At 40.5% G+C, this 25,163-nt stretch overlaps 1 protein-coding gene across 3 annotated transcripts in view; it reads left to right on the forward strand.

Moving 5' to 3' along the window:
- The window catches only part of git2a (G protein-coupled receptor kinase interacting ArfGAP 2a), a 125,241-nt gene extending 100,973 nt beyond the window's left edge, over positions 1 to 24,268 (forward strand). For all 3 annotated transcript variants that reach the window (XM_072387976.1, XM_072387977.1, XM_072387979.1), the window contains one exon: positions 24,259 to 24,268. The gene's annotated coding sequence lies outside the window, so the exon portion shown is untranslated. The remainder of the gene's footprint in view (positions 1 to 24,258) is intronic.
- Positions 24,269 to 25,163: the final 895 nt, after the last annotated feature.

Below are 25,163 nucleotides of genomic sequence, written 5' to 3' on the forward strand. Positions count from 1 at the left end.
TATCTATCTATCTATCTATCTATCTATCTATCTATCTATCTATCTATCTATCTATCTATCCTTTAACATGTAATAAAAAGTTGTGTCAAAGAGACAAAATCTCACATGGTTTAAGATTATGAAATTATACCAACAAAAAAAAGATACTTAACCACAGCTGAGAGTGCAGGTTAAAAATCTGTGTTGAAAGCTTGGTATCACTACCAGCAGAAGGGCTCAGCTCAAAGCATAAGGAGTGAATGAGATCTGAGAAAAATCTCAAAGTAAGGTCCCTAAAAGCAGAGAGCCTGAGCTCTTTGGCAATATACAGTACACTTCACATTGGAAGAAAAACAGGCTGATTTAAGCAGCATGCAATTAGCTGGACTTAGAGGATGCTTTGTTAGAATTAAATAGCCCATTTCCCATTTCACCGTGACATAATTGACTTTCAGAGTGATTTGTATTTGTGCAGCTGAAATTACTTTGGAAGAAACTGGATCCAAAGAAGCTCAGAGGAAACCAGGTGTTCATTTACATGTCTGTGTGCAGCTTCGTGTCTGCATGTCAGCCGTCGGTTAAAAGGTGCACTGACAGAGGTGATTGCTGGATGTGGATTATAATAACACCTTGACCCCTGCATAGCATTGCGCACTCATCTTTCTCCAGCTGTTGAGGCTCCACTACTCCACTTCCCTCTCAGATCTTTCTTGTACACCCACCTGATTCATTTCTGCCTTTCTCCCCAAAGCGTCTAACCTTTTGACTCTTTCTACCATTCTTAATCTCTTTTTTGTTTCACAAAAGGTTCTTGACTGAATTATTCAATATTCATATTTCCATCTTCATCACTCTTCCTCACTCAACTTTAACCTCAGAAAAGCTGCCTTTCTTTTGCTTGGTGAATTATTATCCCATCTTCTGTGAAACCTTGCCAATCTATTAATCTAACTTGCCATTTACTGTCTTTTCTCTGCAGCTCTGTTAAAGGTTGGCTGCCTCTCCTCTCACTCTATCTGTCAGTCAGTCTTTGTGTGCAAATCCCACATCTTTCTCCCCCAGACAGAATTATTCAATTTAGATGCCATTTGTTTCACAGTTGGCAATAGAGACTGTGTGCTCTTTCCTCTGTATAAACTGTGGTTCTAATCAGCAACAGCACCCACTATCCCCTTTGACTGTTGTAATGCAAACATTTTTTTCTATTTCACATTCATTTTCTATGCTTTCCTCTGAATTAGCAGTATATACGTGTTAAGAGCTGTGGTCTTGGGGGACAACTCTCTGCTTCACACTTGGAGATCAGTCAAGACGAGCGTTTCACTGAAAGACACTATTAGGCCTCTCTAACATAAGGCAAGGGGTTGAGGTGTCTGCACCAACAACTTTATTCCTTTCAAATTAATTTTTTTTTTTTGGATGATTCGCAATTTGTGCAATACAAATTCTTCTAAAAAAAAGCAACGGAACAAAGAGACACAAGTTCAAGGGAAAATTTGTTAGTTTAAGTTGGATAGTGTGAAGCCCTTATGAATATTCAGTAAGTATGTTAACATTACATTATCAAAAAAATAACTGTTGTATCAGTCTGACCAAACAAGGCCTTTTGAAATTATGCTAAACGTGTTAGGCCGACAGAAATCATAGGAAATCAAGCTATTCAAACACTCAGCTATTCAAACACAAACTCAGCTAGATAATGAACTGTCTGCACATGCTCCGAAGTTCCATCTTTTCATAATTTTTGTTAAAAGAGTAAAACATAATGTGTTCGTCAATACAGCCAAACTCCTCATAAAGCCACTATTATTCACATCATTTTCTTTTTCTTTTGTCAAAGGGCTTAACACATCAGAAACAGTAACTGAAAAACATTGCTTAAAGCATTTCCAGACTGTTGCTATGTTCTAATAAAACCCTGATTCACTGTGCAGTGAATTTAGCTACACTTACATGTTCAATGATATCGCATCGACAAAGCTGAAGCTGCAGAAGGTCTTAAGCATTCACTCACACAGTCCACAGTATCGTAGTGTCTGACATACAAAAGTCAATGATTCGATTCTGTTCCCATGCAAGTGGGACACGTGACTCAAAGAAACTGAACAAACTGATCAAGAAAGTTGTCTCTGTGCTTGTAACTGCTCAGGAGCCACTGGAGTTGATTATGCAAAGAGGAATGTTGCATTTACTAACCATAATAGACAATGCTGCACACCCCCTAAACAACATAGTGATTAAAACAATGAGATGTGTTCATCAGAGGCTTCTTTAGCCCAGATGATACAAAGAATTGTACAGGAGGTTACGACCTGCAAACTCAACACCATGACTTTTTTTTTTTAAAGTGACTAATGTGGCTATTATGCCTATGTGCATATTAATAAAGTAACATTCAATTCAATTATTCAATTCAAATCAAGTCAGTGGACAAACTATGTACATTGTTAGATATCTGAACTTATGCAGAGGGTTCTTTGATAATAAGATTTACATCATGCATCATGCACACTCTGATAGTTTCACCTTGGACACTTCAGTTTGAGTCCCTTGTGAATCAAACTCACAATGAATGAGAGTGTTTCTTTGCAATGATCTCACTGCACACTATGTGGAAACATTGCTTTGTCTTTGATAAGTTAATGCACGCCAATTTGGTTAAGATTGGGAAAAGGCTTAAAACACATCCTTGCAAAACCTTTGAAACTGTCACTGTGTAAAACACTGGGAGAGCTCTTATGAGTAAGAAACATTTAGAATATATTTTATGTTTCTAGAAATATAAAATGGTAATATTCTATACTGGTAACTGAGTTATGTGTTGACATCACTATCTAAATGTTAATGATAGTGCTGATCCCTTTAAGCTAAATTGGTTAACAGTTGACCTAAAGCCCCCATAATACTCTGTCCTCCAATAATACATTCAAAATGTGAATCGATGATAGCAGCTCTTTCTGGTGCCAGTAATGCACTCTACTACCTTGGCACTGGCACACTCTGCGCCCATCTAATCTCTGATGCCATGGTTTCCAACTCCTCTAGTAACACCTCTGCTCCAACTGCAAATGGAGGCAATCCGTTGCCCAGGCAACAAACTTCTCTCATGGCTTCTGTCATGCAAATCCCTCTGAAGAAAGGGCGATAAGTTAAGGAAGCCAACCCAGCCACTTTGGAAAGTGGTATGACAGAGACAAGATTCAGTGAAGGTGGAGAGACTCTTCAACAGGGCTGCAGGCTTGTCTCGGTCTCATTTTCTTTCTCTCCTCACCGATGTTCCAGTCTCTTCTGAGAAGGCAGTCAACATAGCATGGAAATATTTCTGTCAAAGTTCCTGATTGGCTGATCCAGGCACAAGTCCAAAAACTACCTTTGTGTGGTGTGTATAAATATTCAAGAAAAGAAAACAACCCAAAGAACCACATTGTTCTGACATTAAAACTAATTCAAAAGCAAGCTACGGTTGTAACATTCTAAGCTGTAATAATACAGAAAAGAAAAGGGAGTGACTATACGGGCAAATTAAATTTTGCGAAAGTCTCTGTGTACCTTGAGACCCTCACAGGGGCATTTTCTGCTCGGTGGCCTTAGAGCACCCTTCCTCCTAATGGAAGGGAAGCAGAACAGATGGGACACAAATTGCACTTTCATACACCTCAAGGTTCAAGGCAATTTCCCCTCTGCGCCTGTGAAGTTCTCGGATTGCCTCTCCATCCTTTGAGCCTTTCACTCTTCAAAGGGATTTGGGTTTGTTCAGTCCCCTGACTTATACACACCCCCACGCACACACACAAACATACTCTAACACAGACATGTGAGCACACACATATATCCACACATTGAACTACTACTCATAGTGGCCATGCTATATGTTCCACCAATACACAGTCATCTAACTTGTCTGACTCATTTTAAGGATGACTGATACTATTAATAACTTTGCCTAAATAAACAGAAATCATTTATTTGTCTTATAGAAGAATCCTTTGTTTGGTGTGGCAGACATGTACTGACTGCACTTTGATGTTACTCTTAAAGTAATTTGTTCTTTTCAAGTCATTACATGTGGCAGGATTTCATGCAGTCTAGAACAGCCTCAGAAATGTAGACATTTGTGGAACAGCATAATCATGTAAGGTCACTACCTGTCTCCAAGTGTCCCAGTTAGTCTGAAAACAAAATCAAAAAGAATTGCAATTTATTGAACAGATTTCCTTTCCTTCATTTGATGTTTGGCACGCAGAGTGCCTTTGAATGGCCCAGGTGCCAGCAGAGGCACTGAGTAGATAATAAAAGACCTACCAGCGTTGTTTATGGCGCCATTAACAAACAAACATTAGGGCCCATTTGACTAAATACTGCTGACAGAGAATATGGCGATCAATCTCCATAGCAACCACCCCCATTAATTAATATTGCACAAGGAGATTTAGGGATGCTTGGATGATGAGGATGGAGTGTAGACCGTTTTTAGTCGTTATGATGTGTGTGTGTGTGTGTGTGTGTGTGTGTGTGTGTGTGTGTGTTGGGGGGGGGGTAACTTTATAGATAGGGTGCAGCATCTTTTATTTCTCTTTCATTTCTGGCCTTTGTCCGACTCCGGCAGAAGTAGCCTGGCTCTTCATACCAACCAAGGGGTTAACTGTGTCCCCAAAGCAATTACAGCCAATTGTGGAGCTAGTTAGCAATTAGTGGATTAAATGTAATGAGTCTGCCGTTGCCATGGCGACTGAATTTTTTAATGATACTTGTCAAAATGAAGAGCCCTCTGAAAGAGGCCATGGTTTTAACAGATGGAGGCAGATAGGGCCAGTCCATTTTGTGCGATCATCACTTTAGTTTGTTATTGGATGTAATTAGTTGTTTTTATATAATTGTGAAATGAAATGGAAAAAAAAGAGCTAAAACCTTACTAAAAAACATTGTAATTAACCTCTGTAATCAATGTAGCTTGTAAAGAAGGCTAAGCACAAGATGAACCCTCATCTGTGGATAAGAGCACCTGGTGTGGGCGGTTTGAAAGCAACCACAAACTCATTTTCAAGGCCTCAAATGTTTTGCTGTGTGTGTGAGCTTCTTTGGATGACATACAAAATTAGCTGCTGTCAGGCAAATTTTGATGTCTATATGGTAAGACTAATGGTGTAGCAGACTGGTAAGAAGAAGAAGTTGTGTGCACTCAGCTTGTATGTTGTTCATTCAGCTGTCAACCATACTTATTAAACTGTTCAGTCATATGCATATTGCACATATACAGTACCATCTGTGCTTTTGTCCCTTCAGGGCCAGTGCTGACATATTACAGAGCGAAGACTCTTATTGAGTAGTATAATGGATTCCAAACTACAGCATTTCATATCCTGTGTAATTTGATCGCTATTTAGTCTGGATATCTGATGCCCATTCCTCTCCTTTTATGAAACCGTCTGTGCAAACGGGGCCAGAATCCAAAATGATTTATGACAGATTCATGAAGAGAGGCCAAGGGGGAGAGAAACAGATTAGGTAAAAATCTGGGGAGATAAAGATGAGACGTCTGTCTGCTGCTGAGGGCAGCGAGACAAGCCCTGTCTGTATCAAGCAATGGGGAAATGTGCTAAGGGCCCTGACAGACAGCATCGAACCATCTCAGAGCTGACACAGACATCATCTTTCTTTTCTTTTCCTTGGGCAAGGGGAGAACTGTGACATTACCAATTATAGAGTCCTTGGATGGCCATCTTTTTTATTTATTTAGTTGTGTCTGTGAATGTGTACAACCCTGTTGGAGAGTCTTCCTCTCACTGAACATGTCATCATGTCTTCAACCAGAAAGTAAGGTATATCAAGCCCAGAAGTGTGTGCCACTGAGGCACATGATAGCAGCTGGAAAGTCGAGGTCTGATCCTGTCAACTGAGCGCATAAGGAGTGGACAGCATGATTTATCCAGTGTGCTCCTCTGCTGCTCTCAGTCACTAATGCTGTGGCAGCAGTAGGAGTCAACAGCAGCTGCTCAGTGTTCAGATGGCATAAAGATATCCCTGTCAAAACAACAAAAACTGCAGCTTGCCATTTGAAACCCTTATCATTCAGTGACTGTTTATTAAAGTTGTTTCACCATTACGTCACCCAGAACATGGTCAGGCAAGCTTTGTTGGAAGAGTTGGTGCTTTCTTGTTGTATAAAGCAGCATTTGTCTGACAAATCAACACAGAGTCTGGGCTGATTCAGCCTATTTCTCCAGTTTTCAACTTCCATCTCTGTTTCATTTCTCCCAACCTCACAGGTATGATGACTGCCAACCATAATGCCGGTCAGCATGAGCCCGGCTGTAGTAGAGCAAAGTGCTGGAAGGCCTGTGCGATTACCCCTTGCCTCCTGCTGCGAGCACTGCAGCAGTGAAGGGACTGAGTGGGAGAGTGGTGAGCTTTTAATACCACGCACAATAGGGCACCTCAACCCCAGACAGACACCATATTTACACTGAGCTAAGGTTCTCCCTGAGCCTTATGACAGAGCAGGCAGAATGATCACCCCTTGCCTTGCAGCCAGGGATCCATAATTCATGAGAAGAGGTGGATGGGGTGCAAACAGGGCATGCTTACAGAGGGGGGGAGGCACTGCCTGAGGAGTGTGTCCTGAGCCCTGTGTGTCTAAGTAATTAAATGGGATTAGGTATGCACTGAACCCATTTTCAGAGAGATTGGCTGGCAATGCCATTATTATTGGAAAGGATCAGAGGGGCTTATAGGCATTGAGGAGAAAGGTAACTGAAGAGAGAGGTTTGAGGAGATTTATTAAAAGAAAAAAACTCTCTTAAATGTGGGTGGCAGGTTGCAGACAATCATCTTTCACATCCCTTTAACCTCTTAAGGGAGAAAGAGGTCAGAGAGATTCAGTCATCTAGTGATTGAACTTCCTGTGCAGGTGGGAGGATATGCACCATCATGCACTAACATCAACGTCAAAGAGTCCAGGACCAACTATGTCCACTCCGGACCTCTGCTCAGACCAAAACATCCGTTTCTAATTTGTGTGACAATGCTAGTGTGGATGGCACCTGATTTGCAAGAGGTTGCCCGGAGCAGAACTCATTTGAATAAGCACACATCCGAGTTATCATGAATCAGGAAGATCAGCTCACAGACAGGGCGCTACACTACCTCTTTCCGCAGTAGCTCAACATCTCAACATATTCAGCCAACAATGTGTCTCTGTGTACACCTGGACTGTAATCCTAACAACACAGCCAACACAAAGGTCCATACACAACTGTGTATTGTAACCAAAACATATTTTTTCCTAATCTGAATGGAGTAAATCCATTGTTGGGTACAGTAGTACCTCTGTTGTAGTACCCAACAGAGGAATGATTTCCTTTTGACAGAAGAGCTGAAGCAACTTCATGTTTGTGCCTCCTTTTCCCTTACAGAGAGAACCCTTTGGCGACAGCAACCCTGGGAGAGATGCAGAAAGCATGTCCCCTGGGGAGAAAAGCTGCCTCAGGCTTCAGAAAGCCTATTTACAACAAGCTGTGCTTGTTACTTTCATCAAAATAGAGCACTGAGCTTTTCTCTTGCCTTGTTTTTTTGTGCTTTTGGCAGGAGGTTGTTATTGTAAAGCACTGACTCCATTGTGCTCAGCAGTGCAGTGAAAGTCTAGCTGTCCATGGCCACAGAGAAGACAAGACAGGAGAGACGGCTTGATAGAAGTAGGGGAGACACCCTTTTTCATCAAGGCCCTAGTCTGTTTTATAGACTTTAAAGAGTGTCTACAGGAGGAGTGAGGGAAACCTGCTAGGTCACCAAATTTGCCCAACCTTTGATCCTCAGCTGTACTCCATCAAGATCAATTAGAGGATCGGTGGTCTCTGGCGGGCACGTTTGTCATAATCTATTGAGTTTGGTGCATTCCACATATTGAAGGAGAGGACAGAAAATCAATAAACTGGATTGGGCTGCCAGGCCCAGAGGGAGGTCTCCTTACCCTGGCTTGTGTGGTTCAGGCTTAACTCTCCTCCGTCAAGCCTCTCTTTTTACTTCTTTTTTTGGACCATCAAATTGAATTTCGTCAAAAGGTCTCGACAAAAAAGGGAAGATATATTGCATATGGCTTTTGTATTCCACAGACTCTCCATTTGCCTTCCAGGCAAATATGCAGTCACATACGGTCAATGTTTGGGAAGGGTTGCTGTTTGCTTTTGATTTTATACAAAGCAAACATCATCTGATTTATCACTCCGGTAAACTTTACTCACTGGCAGAGGATGCGCCCTCACTTTAACATGTCACCATCAAACATAACATAGATATGGCATGTCATCGGCACAATTCTAAAATTTATAATTTGCGGCAAATTCTAAATGTGCTGGCAGGCAAAAAATTTTTTTAAATCTTTCATGGCAGATCTTTTGAACCAGCACATTCTCGTTTGCTCCTATCAACCCAGAGCAGAGAGCAGAAAAGAAGTCTGGGAGGAATCAAGGTCAATGACTCCCTGACAACCGTTGTAACTGTGAGGTATGATCATTTCATTACCTGCTCACATCAATTGCCACGGCTGTTTCCTTTTTGACTCCATTTCCATAGTAACTATTGATTCATTGCTTGTCAGGGGCCAGTCATTTTTTGACAACTGCCTCTTAATTGTGCTGTATCAGTGGCAGCTTTTAGATGTTTGAAAACTGTGTGATTGAGGGTTTTAAGAGTCAAAGCTAAAGATGAAGCTGACTATTGTTTCTCAGAGGTAATAATCATTGAGACAGGATAACTTTTTCCTACAAGACAGTGACCAAATATGCACAACCAACTGCATTACTGATCTAGTTATTGTGTGTCATCTTAAGCTCTCATGCTTGCTCCTACTCGAACATCTCTCCACTCTTTCTCTCTTTTGCTTCAAGTATGTTGAACAAAAGAGAAAAGAAATATCACCCAAAGGAGGTGGACCACCTACAAAATCTATAAAGTCCTCCATCAAAATCAGCTTCCTTGCTTTATGAGGACATTAATCTGCTGCTGCAGCGCTCTGCTCTTCAAAGCACCTTGACAGAGCGATTGTCCCTTTTTTTCTTCTCTTGGATGCTGTTTCGTGTGTGCTTTGTTATACAAAATCTCAAAAGTTTATCAAATGAAGGGGAGGCTGTAAGAAAGAGACAGCGCCTCAGAGAGAAATAAAGGATGGAGATGAAGAGAGGACAGAGATAGATGAAGAGGAAGAGAGGAGGGAAGAAAGAGCAGCACTTCTGAGTAACAGCCCTGCCAAAATAAATCCTCTGTGGGAAAAGCAAAACATCCTGTGAAATAAAACTCCAGCATCACCATCCAAAAATGCTGCAACCTTCATTTATTACTCTCAAGCGTCAGATAAATGTCTGGGAGAGATCGAGAATTTGCCCTTGCAGTTGCGCTTTCTCTGCCTGAACAGTGCATGTGCCCTTTCGAACATGGATAGAGTAGACCATAGCTGGGGCCGTGAAGCGAGAGCATCTGGGTTAGGCTTTATACTGCTTTAATTGACTCTAAGTGGGCAGAGACTGAATGAAATCTGTCAAACTAGCGAGCAAAAAGTTAAAGATCCATTATACCTGCTGAATACTATTGTTTTCACAGTGGTCATGATAAATGCAGCTCACAGATGCTCCTCATCCGCTGTTCCAATCAGATTAATTTCTGGCTGTGCGCAGAGGCCCCCGGCAAAGTCTTCCACGGAGACTATTTACGACACATGAGGGGAGCACCGCTCTGTTCTTTAACAGCCTGTCAGTGTGGCTCTGCTCTGTTTAGTAAATAAATTAAGGGGTAAATGAGGGCAGCAGGAGTGGGACCCCACTCCTGTTAATTATGGCCTTGGCTGCAGCTCGGGGACTCCTGAGCTAACAGGTAGGGTCTGGGATTCTGACGCTCCAAGCTGGATGGTCGTATCAGGCCCTTTTGTGTGTTGCAGTGGAGCGTTGGATCTCAGACACAAATTATGTGCTGTCAATCGAGAGGAGGCAAATAAAATGCATGCAGAATAATCTTCACTAAGAAGGCTCCACTTCAGTCGTTTCATTTAACAGCCTTTCCTTTTTTTAAAGATTCACTTAGTAATCACAGATGAGAGATACACACATCAAACAAGACGCGCAACTTTGGTCTACACAGCTGCCTTATAAAAAGCAAACAAGCTATAAATAAAAGAGAATTTTATAGAGGGGTGTCTGTCGGGCATGTGTGGTTGAAAGAGGGATGACAGAAAGGAAAGGAAATGGGTATCTGTGAGACATCAGAGACCACGGTGCATGACATTACCTATTATGAATACAATGTGATGCTATTTAAATGTGATGGTAGGAACAGGTTGGCTCAGGGTGGGGCTCTGTCACAGCTCGTAATGAGATCCTTTGATGTGTCAGATAAGGGGGAAGTGAATAAGGAAGAGGGCCCTCTGGGGAGGAGAGGCGAGAGGACACCCGACCACCACCAGCAAAGGAGAGGAAAAGCCAATAAGAAGGAGAAAAGTGTGGGTGGAGACAGGAAGCAGCACTACTCTATCCGGACAGGACGTAAAAGGGTTCTTTTTAGAGACAACTGATTGTTCACCAAGCCGCTCCCTAAGTGTTAATGCACTCCTGTCGAGCTTGCCATTGCAGCTGATGATGGTGGCAAATATATGACCAAAAAACATTTGCTGATCATTAAAAAATAAGAAAAAATTGACAGTGGCAGCAAAAGCCTCACTCCTTTCTAGTTGCTGACAGTAAATTGTGTTGGCAGAAATAACAACTGACACCTTACTTTATTCTAATTAAGCTCATGTGGATTTTAGAATGAGAAACCCATAAACTGCTCCTGAATGTGAAATCTTTGGCTGGGTCTGCATAAGAATCTAGGTCTCTGGATTGATGCTCATAGATCTAATTTATTAAAAAAGAAGACGTGATCCTATCATTTTTATACAGCCAAATGTTTGCTTGAACCGCTAATACATTTCTGAATGTAGAGCTGTTTAACGTTGGCAAGAATTCACTCTTCTGCTGTCCATTCTCCAACCTTAGACTACGCTGACCACTTCTTACCTCAAGTAAAACACTAATTACTTCCACTAACTCACTCCCACTTCACTCCCAACTGGTTACATTCTGATACTTGATCAGAAGCCCACTGTGTCAGTTTTCAACGCAGAGGATGCCACATTTTAGCATGCACTGGGTTTCCGTAGTTATTGACAAAGCAGTTGCAGGATATGTCATCATGGCAGTGCAAAAAGATGCCAGCAAAGCTTTCTTCAACAAAATTTATGTTATCGTTGTTATTGTTATTGTGTGGCCTTTTTAATACTACGCTAAACTATGATGTTTTCCTAAACCTAACCAAGTACTTTTATTGGCTACCCTTAACCAGGTGCTTTTTTAAGCTCAACGGTGTACTTTTAATGCATAAAAAGAAGCACAGTAGTTCAGCAAAGGAAGCTAGAATAAAGGGTAGAGATCAAAATGGAAATTAGGGTAAAAATAGAAGTGAAAAAGAGATAGTCAAGGTTGGAGTCCAACACAAGTTATCTCTTTGGGAGTCTTGTGTATTTCTCAATCCTCCCCTCTGGCCTCATTACAAAACCAATTTAAGTTGTTGATAAACCAGCACTGAAGAATAATGTTTACCTTAAGTCTTATGCGATATGCAGATGTGAAGCAGTTTTTGTGCATCAGACAGGATTGATAGAGCCAATGTGCTGAAAAAAGATTAGAAGGGCTATCCACCAAGCTACAGTATATGATGAGTTGGGAATGGGAATGTATTGACTTGACAATAAAAAAAAAAAAGAGATAAAATGAACGCACACATACATCTGGTCTCCCTTGCCTTTAACAGAATTCTACATCTGCTTTCTCACTGAAGCCATCGGTAGCTGTAAGTCTGACAGAAATTAATCAGGCCATCACAAGACATCGTGTGTTTGTGTGCACCCAATGTTGAAAAAACACACAGGCACAGTTTGATGCTTTTTGATGGCAAACAAAGTGTAAAGACAGAGGAATAAATTGACAGAAAGAGGAAATCTGACAGTGTATATTTGGAGGCCTTGTACTTTTGGCACCTGTGAGTGAGGCTGTATTGACGCACACTTTGAAGGCAGGGATACGAGAATAATCAAGGCCTGCTCTGAAAACACAGGAATCTTTGCACAAGATGTTCTTTCTGACTGAAAACAAATTGGTTTTACAATCAATGTCACCGCACCTGAACTCACATACCAAGACACAGAAAAGCAGCATACATAGCCTTTGATTTTTGGGAACGTGCAAACACACGCTCCTTTCATGTCAAAGAAGTTTGTTGTTCCCAACTATTGCGCTCAGCTGATTTTAAGAACAGGATATCATGATAATGGCTCCTCTTGTTTTTATCTCTTCATCAAGCCCGCTGGAGGGTTATCGTAAAGGTGGTTGCCAGAAAGAACTTGTAATCTACCTGGCGGCTGCAGACACTCAAATATTGTTATCAATTATCAGCTGTCTCTAAATAATCATAGCTGATCTTCCCCCACTGTTCCATGCAGACAGTCCAGAGTGCACAAAAACAAGGATACAAATCTACTGAGCTGGTGCTTTGCAATGCAACAAATTGGAAAAATACCTCAAGAAGACAGCAAATAACTTGTATGGTGGAAACATTAAAAGAGGTGAAGGCAAAGTCAAACCCCTACTAGTGTGGTGTAGACAACAGCAGCTTATTTACAGTCAACGTCTGGGACAAGGAGTTGCATTTCACCTGGAGACCCATGAGCCCAGCGAATCATCAAAGCAGCAAGTACCACAACCTGCCGTGTGTGGGCCGTGTGTCACACCTCATTTCCCCCGAGTCTTCATGTCTGCTGGCAAGCAAATGACTTGAGGCAAACATTCACATTTACACTGAAGAGGTTACGTGCCTTTCCTCCTTTCTCATCAGGAGCGCCGGGTATGGAAATCTGACTCTTACATACCAGTAGTTTTCATAAACTGTGTTGGTGATATTATTACAAGAAATATGACAAGTTACAAGCCCTGTCAAAGAAGGTCAACCAGCTTTTCAGGTCAATGTAGTTAATCAGCTTAGTGTAATTTTTTGTTGCTAAATATTAGGCAAGGCTGACAATCAGCAGAGTCTCATGGTCTGAAATTACATTTATTTGACCTATTTACCTATGCAGATGGGTGCAGTTTGTGTATTTTTTTACACCCAATACGACTTTCACAACAACGTATGTCAGTTTAGATTTCTGTTTTGTTCGTCCATCAAATTCTTTGCAAATGATGTGGGACTCGTCACCAATGTATATATATATTGCATAAACTGAAACCAAAGAGTGGCTGAATAAAGGAGGTTCACTGATCAATTTACAAAAAGCTTCACCAACCAAATCTACATCCAGCACTCTTTCTGCCAAGTAAAACACAGTCACATCTGGCTTTGTTCATGATCCTCTGCCCAGATACTGAGTAGAGCTTTAATAACCTCAGACAACCAGACCCCCTGTCCATGGCGAGTCTTTTACAGGAAAAAGAAATGGTAAGGTGTGAGATTAACCCTGTTAATAAGCATCTAGTCTCCCTATTTCAAACTACAGATGACAGGTAAACCTGACCTTTCACCTTAACAAAGCTTCATAACAGCATTAGCCAAGTTGGGCCCGAGACTGGTTGCCGGGCAGTTTGAAGATTACTGTGGATGCACAAAATATAAATTCCAGGTCCCACTGGGACAGTACTTAGCTAGCTCTAATCATTGTGATATAGTAAAAAAAAATGGAGATAAGGAGAAGATTAAAGCAGGACTTTAGACTTCAACACTGGACGGTTTTCTCCATTGCAAACATGTTTAACATGTTAAATAAAAGATGGGAGAAGGAGCTAAATCAATGGCCGTATCATGTGAATAATCAGAATGTGCAGGAGCAGATGGTAATGTTCAGAAATCCAGCAGGAGCAGGCAGGGGTGGGATTAAGCACAGGGATGTACATGGTCCTGGTTTTGTTGTGTTGGTCAAGGTTCCAAGTGAGCTCCGGTGATACTAAAAGGTGAGGTGAAAACAGTGCAGACCACTGACTGGTCAGAAGGCAAGGACATGTGCTGGTAAAGGAGTGTCCGTCTGCTTTGTGCTGTGTTGGCTGGAGCAGGAAAGATACACTGCCAGCCAATCTCTCGTGTGTATATTTCCAGACACTTCTTCCTGAAACATCTGGACGAGACAGTTGTGTGCTTAAAGCTGGTCACAGGCTTCCACAGCACAAAGTCTACTTTGCACAATTTGTCTTCGTACCTGCAGTTTCACATGGCACCACTACGACGATCACATAATTCCACCTACAATGAGGGCGGCTCACTGCAGTGAAAAACAAAGAAGTGAATAGAGCCAAGCTGAACCATACAGTAAAAATTAGACTGTGGAGAAATTATCAATATCATCTTCCCTTCATTAAACCAATCTCTCAAGGAATGTGTGACTTCTTTACAAAGTTCAATTTCAGGGACTTAATGCAAGTTGAGAAAACAAGCACCTGCAGCAGGAGTCACTGGGTCATAACAGGGGTCTTATGCTTATGAGGCCTCTTTGATGAAAAAAAAAAAAACACTGCTGGCTCTTCATACTGATAGCAGGAGAGTGGCTCTAAGTCATCACTTCAACAAAACCTCTCCTCTCAGCCCCAGGTTTCCATCCGGCCTGCCCTCACGTCCCCCGCATGCTGCAGCTGTGACCTCAGAGCTCTCTCTGCACTGCATAGTGGGAGGAGGTTGCACTGAGTAGAGAGCATGGCATGAAGGGTTGGTCTATGAAATGTAGGCTATTTCTGTATGTACGCTCTTGATACTCTCAGCTCCTGCATTTATTTTAGAAATGTCAACCCACTCAAGTTTAAATAAGGTACTTTTTGACATCATAGGTTTGCCACACATACAGTTTAATATTTTCTTTTAGGAGCAGATTAAAACATTTCTTTCTTGTATTTTTGTTAGGTGGACAAAATTTATACAGTCGTCTGCAAGCATCATACTGTATTTTAGCTGAAAGTTAGATGATATTGGACTTGTTTTTAACAGGGGATTCATTGAGAAACAAAGCAACTCCTTAAGGATGCTCGTGTGGTTCTGCTGGATATGTTATTACGAAATATTTTACTGAGGCATTTAGACTTGTTTATGTAAACATAATATAGTCAATAGTCAATGTCCAAATCATAATACTGGCAGCTTTATCGGTTTTCTGTTTAATCAAGGTTTTATCAAAGATTTGGAAAATGCTAGACAGCATGTTTCATTATAATGTATTACCAGTTGCAATACTTATGATTGATAACAAAAAGCTTTGTAGCCAACCACTGACAGCTGATTTTATTATTACATTTAATTTCACGTAAATGATTCGATGAACAAAAATTTGAAGAGAAAAGTAATCAATCACTAACATCAGACTACTGTAGTTATGTCTAGTTGCTAGTTTCAAGGAAATGTAGGTTAAACCGGCCTCCTTGCATGCTAGTGAAAGTGCGTCGGGTGTTGGTGACCTCAACCACTGGATTTGCTGTGTTGAGATGCAACCAAGCTCCTCCAGTTCCCACTGATCAGCAAAGGGAACATTTTGTTTGACTCTGGTGAGAGGGGTCATAACCCACACTTTTTTAAGGTTCTTACATGAAAGAGTAACAGAAAAAAAATAGCAGATATTTATTAAAAAAAAGCTTGTTTAAGGCTTTGCATGGAGTAAAAAAAGGCTGTGTAAATCATTACTAATCACACAACAGAAAGCGAATTAAATCGGTGGAGCAATCAATAGTCTTGGATCGATCATTGTAAAGGACAGTCGATTTGGCCCCAGAGAGTTGTGGAATTCCAAAGGCCACAGATCTGTTTCCATCTTATAGCCACAGCTGTCACAGCTCATTTTCGTCAAGGTGGACCACAGTGTCTGAAGGTAGCTCAGCTGGTCTTAACTGAAAGAAAACCTTAGAGGACAGAGCAATGGGGAGCACAAACCAGCCTGATCAAATCTGACCGGATAGACAGAAGATTGGGGCAAAATTCGTCAGGGTCTGTCTCTGCCTTTCTTTCTCTTTTGCTCTGGTACTCTTCTCTTAGACATGGATTCTCAACATACAGATGTGCAACAGATGGCTTCAAGTTCACTGATGGCTCATTACAGTATGTTTAAGGTCACAGACAACTGCTTCACCAACAGCAAGTGAAAATATGTGTGACCATGAAAGATCCCATAATAGCAATTAAGCATAATTTAGACGGATTGCTATGTTATTTGGCCACAGATAAGGGAACACTGTCATTAAATCAAAGACTAATTCTTTCCTTATGCAACGATCTATCCATCCATTTATTTCACCTCCCATCTGTTTTACATTGAAAACTTTGGTATGTCTTTCTGTCCATCCATCTCTCCATTATTTTGATTCACATTGAAACATTATCAGCTTTAACATCTGTTGAATCACTTGTGATGAATTTTTGTAAAATAATTCATGGTGTCTAGAGGATGAAGCCTATTGATACCGGTGATTAACTTTTGCACCACAATACAGTTTGCGTTTGTGGTTTTGAATACAAAATCTCAAACGCAAACTCAGTCTCTCATAGTTTGATAGCATTAAATAGTCATTTGTAATTGCACTATTATGAAGAGCCAATTGTTTTCACGAACACATTTGGGTTGAACAGCACCATTCGCTATTATCAGTACTGAAGCACTTTGCCACCTTCTGGTGGATTCATTTAGTGTATCCAGATGTTCAGGGCTAGTTTCACCACAAAGAAAACAACCGCTATGTTGTCTTCACAAGATACTATCAGCATCAAGCTTAAAGCACCTTCTGCTCAGCAGAGAATAAGTTGTCAGGACGGCAAAGTTATTAGGGCCACTGTGGTTCAGGATCAACTCGGTCCTTAACTCAGTCCTTAACTAAACAGAAGGTTGGTGGTTTGATCCCCATCTTCTTCAGTGCTTAAGCTGAAGTGCTGAGAAAGACATTGAAACCAAGAACTCTCCCTCTCTGTGTTCATTGGTGTATGTGTGTCTCTATTAGAGCTCAATGTATGAAAACCGTCGGGTGTGATAAATGTGGCTCCCGCTGTACATGACAGAGTGTTTTGCATGGATTCATTCAGACATGCCAATAACAGTGACAGAAACGGAAATGAAGCATGTACGATAGTGAGGTAATATACAAAAGTCAGTGTTATAATCAGGAGGGTTTAGCAGCACTGTTGTAACAGCACAGATGTAATCAGTTTGAGAAAAACATAATCTTTTACATCACATGAGGATATTTCACTGACCCCACTGAATGAGAAGTGGCAGTGTCTAGATTTCAAAATTTTCCATAGAAACATGTTGTCTTGCCATAAATGTTCACATTATTCACCAACAGATAATTGAAAAGTGAAAGCGGGGCTGTAGCTTAAATTAAGAAAAATGCTAGCTTTTACCACGTTACTACTACTGCATTCTGCTCATTTAAATGAGTCATTTCTATATTTTTTAACATCTTTGACATGGCATTGTAGCTGTTAGTTATTTAGATGAATGAATTATTTGTTGAATTTTTAATTTCTAAAAATTGTTTCTACAAAACAACAAATTGGACAGTTAACATATTGCAGCTTATCTCAAATTAAAAAGGAATAATAATAAAGAAATTGTCTTGGTTAACAGTATTTACTTGGTTAACCAATTTTACACTAAAAGTGTTTATTATTTTCATAATCAAATACATTCAAAACTAGCAAAAAGTAATTAAATAAATAGATATATAAATGAATACATAAATGAATAAATAACTCTTATTTTGATTTGTATTTATTCATACTTTATCATATCATATAGTTGTAGCTACATAACATGAGCAGCTGACCCCATGGCTGTACAGTCATTGTATTGTTTTATGTATGTCACGATCATGCTTGGCTGTGTTGTTGCTTTGGTTTCTGAGTCCTAGGTGGGGCTGAGCAGATTTCCCGGGAGCCCTGGGCAGAGTCTGGATTGCTCCTGCCGACACACCTGCTTCTCATCTGCCCTCATCAGGACACTGTTATAGGAGGTGCAGGAGCAACCAGTCTTCGCCAGATTGTCTGACTACCTTTGTGGTAATTTGGCCGACTCCAGTGGTTTTCCTCATTGCGAGTTTTTCCCCAAGCTCTTACCTTGCCTCGTTTTTTTCCCAGTGCTCGTCTCCCTCGTCCTAGCTCCGTGTCCTTGTTTCCTCATGCCTGTATTGCCATCCATGGTTGGATCCCTCTCATCAGCCTCTTCCACTTACCTGCCTGCTCGCACCACAGCCAGCACCCTCCCCTCCATCTTGGATTCCCTCTGGAAAATAAGTAAGGACAAACCAACCACTTCGGACAAATCACCAAACTGTAAAATCCCTCTAATCTTCTTCCTCCTTCCACAGAGTTCCACGCTCTTGCGGATTCAGCTCATACTTCATCAATTAATAAATTGTGTTCCTTCAATCCTCCCAGTGTCCTTTAGGCAACTAGTCACCTAACCGTGACACACAGTGGGTTTACATGGTGAGATTAACTCGATTATAGCTATAGTTGGGTTATGCTCCTTATCTGACCAAGGGTAATTATCCTTTGATATATGGCGGTGAATGAATCGAATCACTGGCACAAAGCATGCAATACCGCAGTACGATAGGTAGTGCTGTACCTATTTCAACTATTGCTAATAGAGCAACTTCCGGATCACGTCTTCACCACCAACAACAACAAAACTCAGGCATTCGAGAAACATGGCGAACGAAGAGCAAGATGAAGCTACGTCCCTAATAGGGTGAAATGTGTTCGCAGACAATGATTTCTGGAAGCATCGCGCAAGTTTTTAGTGCAGTGCTGCCTGAAGACCACAGACATCCAATATTGATTTTTGGCCTGTCCCTTTTGTACAGAGATTCTCTGACTCGTTTGACCTTATGTACTGAGGATGATGGAACACTCAAAGTCTTTACAATTTTACAGGAACATTTGAGGAACATTATTGTGAAATTGCTCCAGACTTTATAAACCTAGTTTTTGCAGATTGCTGAGCCTTTGCACATTTTCACTTGACAGATTCAGCCCCTCTAATTTGTTCTTGTTATGTCCAATCATGTTATTGACCTGTTAATCTAATTAGTTGCAACATGTTCTTCCAGCTTTCTTCTTAGTACCACTTACTTTTTCAGCCTTTTGTTTCCCTGTCCGAAGTATTGCTGTCATTGAATTCAAGACAATATTTCTCCTCAAACAGTCTCACTTTCAACATTTGATTTTTTTTGTATTCTAGAATAAACAGGATATTGATTGAAGAGATGTGTAAATCACTGCATTCTGTTTATATTTTACGAAGCCTCCAAATGTATCTGTATATAATATCCCTTCATAGACATCACACTCAGTGTCGTCTTTCAGTTTCATGAAAAATATGGTTGTGAACTCCACAAATGTTTCACCTTGTTAGAGGCTTACAATTATAGCACAGACCCCTGAGGCAAAGCTAATCTCAAAGTGAAGGCAAATCTTCTATCATATCAAGTGAAATTACTGTGAGCTTTTCTCAGCCTATGCCGATAAGATACCGATCAGCCAAATAGATTGGCTTTTCCATTATCTGCTGGGAGATCTTGGAAGGCATTGGGTAGATAATTTGCTAATGTTTCCTGTGACCTCCCCAGATTTAAATTATGTCTTTGGGTACATGTCAACTCAATCCCTCTGTTTACCAAGGAGCAAGCACTCAAAGAGTCATTAATATTCACTGCAACATAACTGTCTTTTCATATTTTTTCTGCAGCATTTACAGATTCAAAGGAGAGTAGTCTTCATGCTACTTGAAGGATATGGAGTGACCTGAGCGCTTTACAGACCTTGTGGGTGTTAAAAAAAAGAAGTCAGTGTTCAGAAAAGAAATTAAAATAGGAAGGGTATTGACATAGGGAGAGGGGGAATAATAAAATAATTTAGAAAGTGGAAAATCACGTTTCCACCTCAGATGCAAAGACCATTCAGTGTTTACCCCTTTTTCAATGAACAACTGAAACCTACTCTTATATTCCTACATTTTGAAGTGAGGGTCAATTATTCTAGGTCTAATTAGCAAAACGTAATGAGTTGCTTTGATGTGGGAATTTACTGAATTGAACATGGTTGAATAATTTAAATAACAAAGTTACTTTGTCTTTTCCCATTAAAGCAGTTGCTTAATTCCATGCCTGGTTTTAATCATATATACAAGGCAGCACTCCATAGACAGGAAAAAGAGGTTAGCTGCTTAAATGACGCTCATAAAAAATTCAAATTCATTAAAATATTCAAGCATGTACATATAAAAAGCCTGAGATGATTTGTTTTGTTGTGTTCAATTGCTGTACTCCTTCACACTAGTATCAAAATAAAGTAAAAAGCACTAAATCAATCTATCATTCATTGTGCAGTGACTAAATTTTACACCTTATGAGCATTACAACTCATTGAAATGTTTTCTGTTCGTGTACTCGGAATTGCTATGACTATATGCAAATCGAGCTTGATTAGAACAGGGCTTTACGGTTAGAAACTTGTCAAAAACATCATCAGGTTAATCTGACAAAGAGAAGTTCAGTTCTGTTTAACCTAACAGGGAAAGCACGTATCATACAGTGAGCACATAGAGCACTGTATTGTTGGGAATCTTTTTCAAAAGTGGCCTGACAATGAGTTCATGACAGCTCAAATTCAGCTGACTTGTAGCACACAGCAAGGAAAGAGAACACTAACCAAAGAGAAATGAGGGCAACTGACATTTCATCCTGCTATCATATATTTTAAAGCCTTGCTCAAATTTTCATTTAGCCCAGTGCCACCCCCTCCTTCTGGAGTTATTAAATCAGCTGGAAGCAGTGCGGCTCTGTCACACACAGTATTAGAATGCCTCCCCCCTCCTATTACCAGGTGCAGCCCTGTGATTTAAAGCTTTGATTCTGTTCAAATGACAACAAAGGTGAGCCCAGAGCTGACGCTCCTAATTCATCATTCCCTGCTTGATAAGAGCGGGATTAATGCTTTTAATGCGACGGTCGCAGGCAATCATCCATTTTAAAGCTGGCTCCCTGGAGGGTGCAGCTAAAAAGGGAAAACACCTGAAACACAGGGTATGGAGAGGGCACATCATAGGGATATACTAAGCTCTGTTAGGCCTCTTCACTGAACCCAATAGAGCCTGAATCCTGCCCTGTGGCCTTGGCCTGCATACTTGGAGCAGATGGTTGTGAGACCTGAGGTAAAGTTTGACCTAAAAGCTGAAATCCAAAATTCAAAAAGCACCACAATTGCCCTCCACTAAATCAACCCTCCACATTTCCTCAGCCCTCCAGGACCACTGCAGGCGTTCAAGCTTTGAGATAGAGTCCTTTGACCATTTGGGATATGTGTGCAAAATACTGCCATATTTGGGGCATGTTTTCCTCCCTAAATAACTCATTGTGTATTCACTCCATACTTAATTTAACATCTGTTGACTCCTCCACCCTTGCTCTACAGCTCCTAACTTGGGCAATGGGAGTTGAAATGAATATGATCCATTATGCACATGTGTCTGGGCAAAGTGAGCTCTATCCCAGCTGTTTCTCTCTGTGTCTGTGATCTCTTCTTCAATGTGCTCTGAATAGTCTCCAAGCGAAGCCGCTCAGGATCAGAAGGCAACTGTCAATCATTACAGAAAAAGACTGGAAATCGGCATTCATCTTTCATAATGTAACCCCCTCTTTCACGTTTATACCACATGCAAGACAAACTGTGTCACATCCTGCTAAGTTTACTTATAGAATTTATCATCCATATACCCAAAGCGGATACCTTTAGGAAATAAAGTTTGATGTGTTTTATGAGGTTTGGGGAAATTATAAGATCCAGGTCTTCACAGATGTTGCATTGAACCTTTACCCTGGGTCTCAGTGACAATAAATGAGGGCACACAATGGGGAGAGTCTCAGGCTAATCTATATTAATGATACACGACAAACAAATGTGATCATGAAAGAAATGGAAAACAATGTCCAAAATTAGACACACTAGTCAGAGAAAACCCAGATTAGCTGTTTTCATATTCAATCACATGTCCCATTATTTCTCTCTCTCTTTCAGCTATATTCATTGCAAAGAGCGATAGAGGAAACGTGATACATTGCGGTCGATTTACATTTCAAAAAGCATAGAAAAAAAAAACTAAAAAGGTACAGACATGATCAGCATTTGATCCTGATGAATATTACAAACATTTCTTCTGAGGGATTGGCCAACAACACAACAAGCACTAAAATGGCTGAATATGTTTCAGTAAAGGCCCTGCATAGATTTACATGAAGTCAAAACTTTGAATCGGGACATTCATTCACATTAAGTTAAACATTGTCAAATTAATTTGAAGAAAAATCATGGATTTAAATGAAAAAGTGTGGTTCTTCTAATTCTTTCGGTGATTTTTGCCTATTTACCAGTCTTTGACCACTTCGCTCTATGCTGCTACAAAACACAATTATCTATAGAAAATAGGAGGAAATTAGTCAATTGACTCTTTAATTAGTTAGAATCAGCAGAGTGCTGTGGCATTACCATAATTTCCTCGAAACGTTAAATCCACCAGAGGCTAACCAGTGAATTTGAATTTGAGCTAATAAAAGACACATGATGGCACCTGTATAAGGTTAGACTTATGAGCATTCTTCCTGTAAAACACTCATAAAGGGTCATGCAGATATCTAATGGCTGTCATGTTTTTTTGGAATTTAGTAAGAAATTTGCTCACATGACCCCAGGAAACCTACAGAGAATAGTGTGCAGGTGCTGGTTGACACCTCAACTTGGACATTCGGTGTAAGTCAGTCATCCATTTTACTCCATGCTGTAACAAAGATTCACGCTGCGGAGCATGCTGGCGTGTCTCAAGATGTAAGCAGTGACATTTAGGGTTTGCCAGATTAACTTAAACAAAGATAAGAAGAATGGGGCGATGAGGATGCGTCACCGACTTCAAACAGTTTTGTGTGTAATTAGCCTGTGAGGAAATAGTGACATGAGATAACTTCATTTTTACTCACGCAGTTGGCACACAGACCTTTGTGTGTCATTTGATCAAAATGTCAGACAACTCAATGATTTCTTCTGCTACAGCTTCTGCCACTTTCTAAATTTTTACACTGCCAAACAAATCCTAATATTTGAAAGAAGCAGCAAGTTGGCATGTAAGTGTCTATATTAAGAATTAGGTAATAAGTTTAGAAACAACATACATAGTGACTGTAATAAGGACTCGAGGCCAGAGTGTTGAGCTGCAGGCCCGAGCTCTATGAGCTGTGATGTTTCATTACTATCCCCCTTTAGCTACATTGACAGCACAGTAGGTTGCTTTAATTACTCTCCATCAGTAAGGGAGTCAAAGCCACTTCAGAGACACACACTAATCCCCCCTCCCTTCTTTTTCTCTGCAGGGCACTCATTGTCTCCTAAATATCATTTCCCTGAGCTTTATACACAGTATTGGATTAAAATGTGGAAGTTTTGCTGAAGGGTTGAGGAGGTGGGAATGGAGGACTGGCATTTGGGTATTTGAGCTTCGCCTTAGGACCAGGCTGTCTCTAGTAACGGCATTTTAGTTGCATCTGCTCTGCAGCCCACAGAGGAGACTTGCATCACCACTCATCTGTTCGCCCCACAGACATAGATTATGGCCCTTTGTGCGCAAACAATCTTCACTATTAAGCTCCATACATTTTAAAGTGAGTGCACTTACAGTCATTTAGTAGATTTGAGCAACATATACCGCACTCCAGTCTATTAAAATCCATTTCATGTGCATATACAAATACAATGATAAACTCCACACAGTACGCATGGTACGAAAGATGGAAAAATTGAGCCTTAATGTGTCTTATTTGCTTAACTGAAAGTGAGAAGTAAAACTTGAGGGAGTTTGTTAAAAAGTAACTTTCCAGTTTTCCTGAAACGTAGTGGAGAGGTGGAGTATGGACAAAGACAAAGCCCATAGATCCCTGCACCTGTGCCTCAAGGACAGTAACATTATCAGTGGATCTAATTCTGAGGTATCTATATGCATTTAACTTTTGAATCGTAATCTGAATTTTCACAAACAAGGATGAATTACTTGGATCATCGAAGAATTTTTAATGAGTAATCAAAGTGACATCATATCTCATTAATGTTTTAATCTATTAAAACCAAATTCAGTTGGTGGTGGCTAGAAGTCACAATGTAGACTGCAAACTGCCATCTGCTGCACCCTTCCTGTCCAAGTGTACCTCTGAGTACAAGCTGCCTGTGGACTTAAGAATTAAGTCCACAGGCAGCAGGGGTTGTGTTCATGTAATATGATCTAGTCACTTACACATAGATTGAAAGTAGACACTGAGGATTTCAAAAGTAGATTTAATCTAAATTAAATTATTTAAATAAACCTTTTTCATGAAAAATAGTGGGCAAAATGCAAGTGTAAATAATAAAAATAACTGCTGAATTTTACCTTCTTTGGTAGGTTGTAGGGTCTTGGCATAGTGCATAGGGTCTTGTGGCCACACTGCGTTACAGGAACCCATAGACAGAACGCAGCCATTGATAATGTTATTAGCAACACATGTGCTGTCCCTTCCATTGCAAAAAGTCAAAATGTGTACGACGGTAAAAGCTTACTTCATTAAAGCTGTTATGGAAATCAGAGTTGACATTCAGAACCATTCATTACAAAAATCTATTTACCACAAAATAAATGGTAGCAAGGTGTAAAGAGATAATTGTCATGTTAAGAAAAATCTAACTGTTGCATGGTAACATGCCACTAATGATGACTGATTCTGACGGGAGCTATTGGTGCTAGAACAAACGTACAATAATGCCACTGTAAGCCACTTTGAAAAAAAGATATTTCTGTAAAATTACTTGTAGGGTGTGTCTCTCTGCGGAAGACAGAGGTCTAAGTGTTCATCAGACCAGTTCAGAGAGGACAGCTCATATTGTCTTCTTTTATTGCCCATGATAAAGCAGCATTAGAACTCCTTCTTCCTACTCCTGTATGCATGCCAAGACTCTTTGTTAGACTGAATGCAGAGCCTATTCATCTCAGAGTGCACAACAAAGCACAGTAATAACACAGTCAGGAGTTTTGACTGATGTCAGTTAGGAGCAGGGCTGCTTCAGGAAGCCAG

The sequence above is a fragment of the Leuresthes tenuis genome, unplaced genomic scaffold (genome assembly GCF_036924035.1).
Source record: "Leuresthes tenuis unplaced genomic scaffold, fLeuTen1.0.hap1 SCAF_6, whole genome shotgun sequence".
NCBI classification, from domain to species: domain Eukaryota; kingdom Metazoa; phylum Chordata; class Actinopteri; order Atheriniformes; family Atherinopsidae; genus Leuresthes; species Leuresthes tenuis.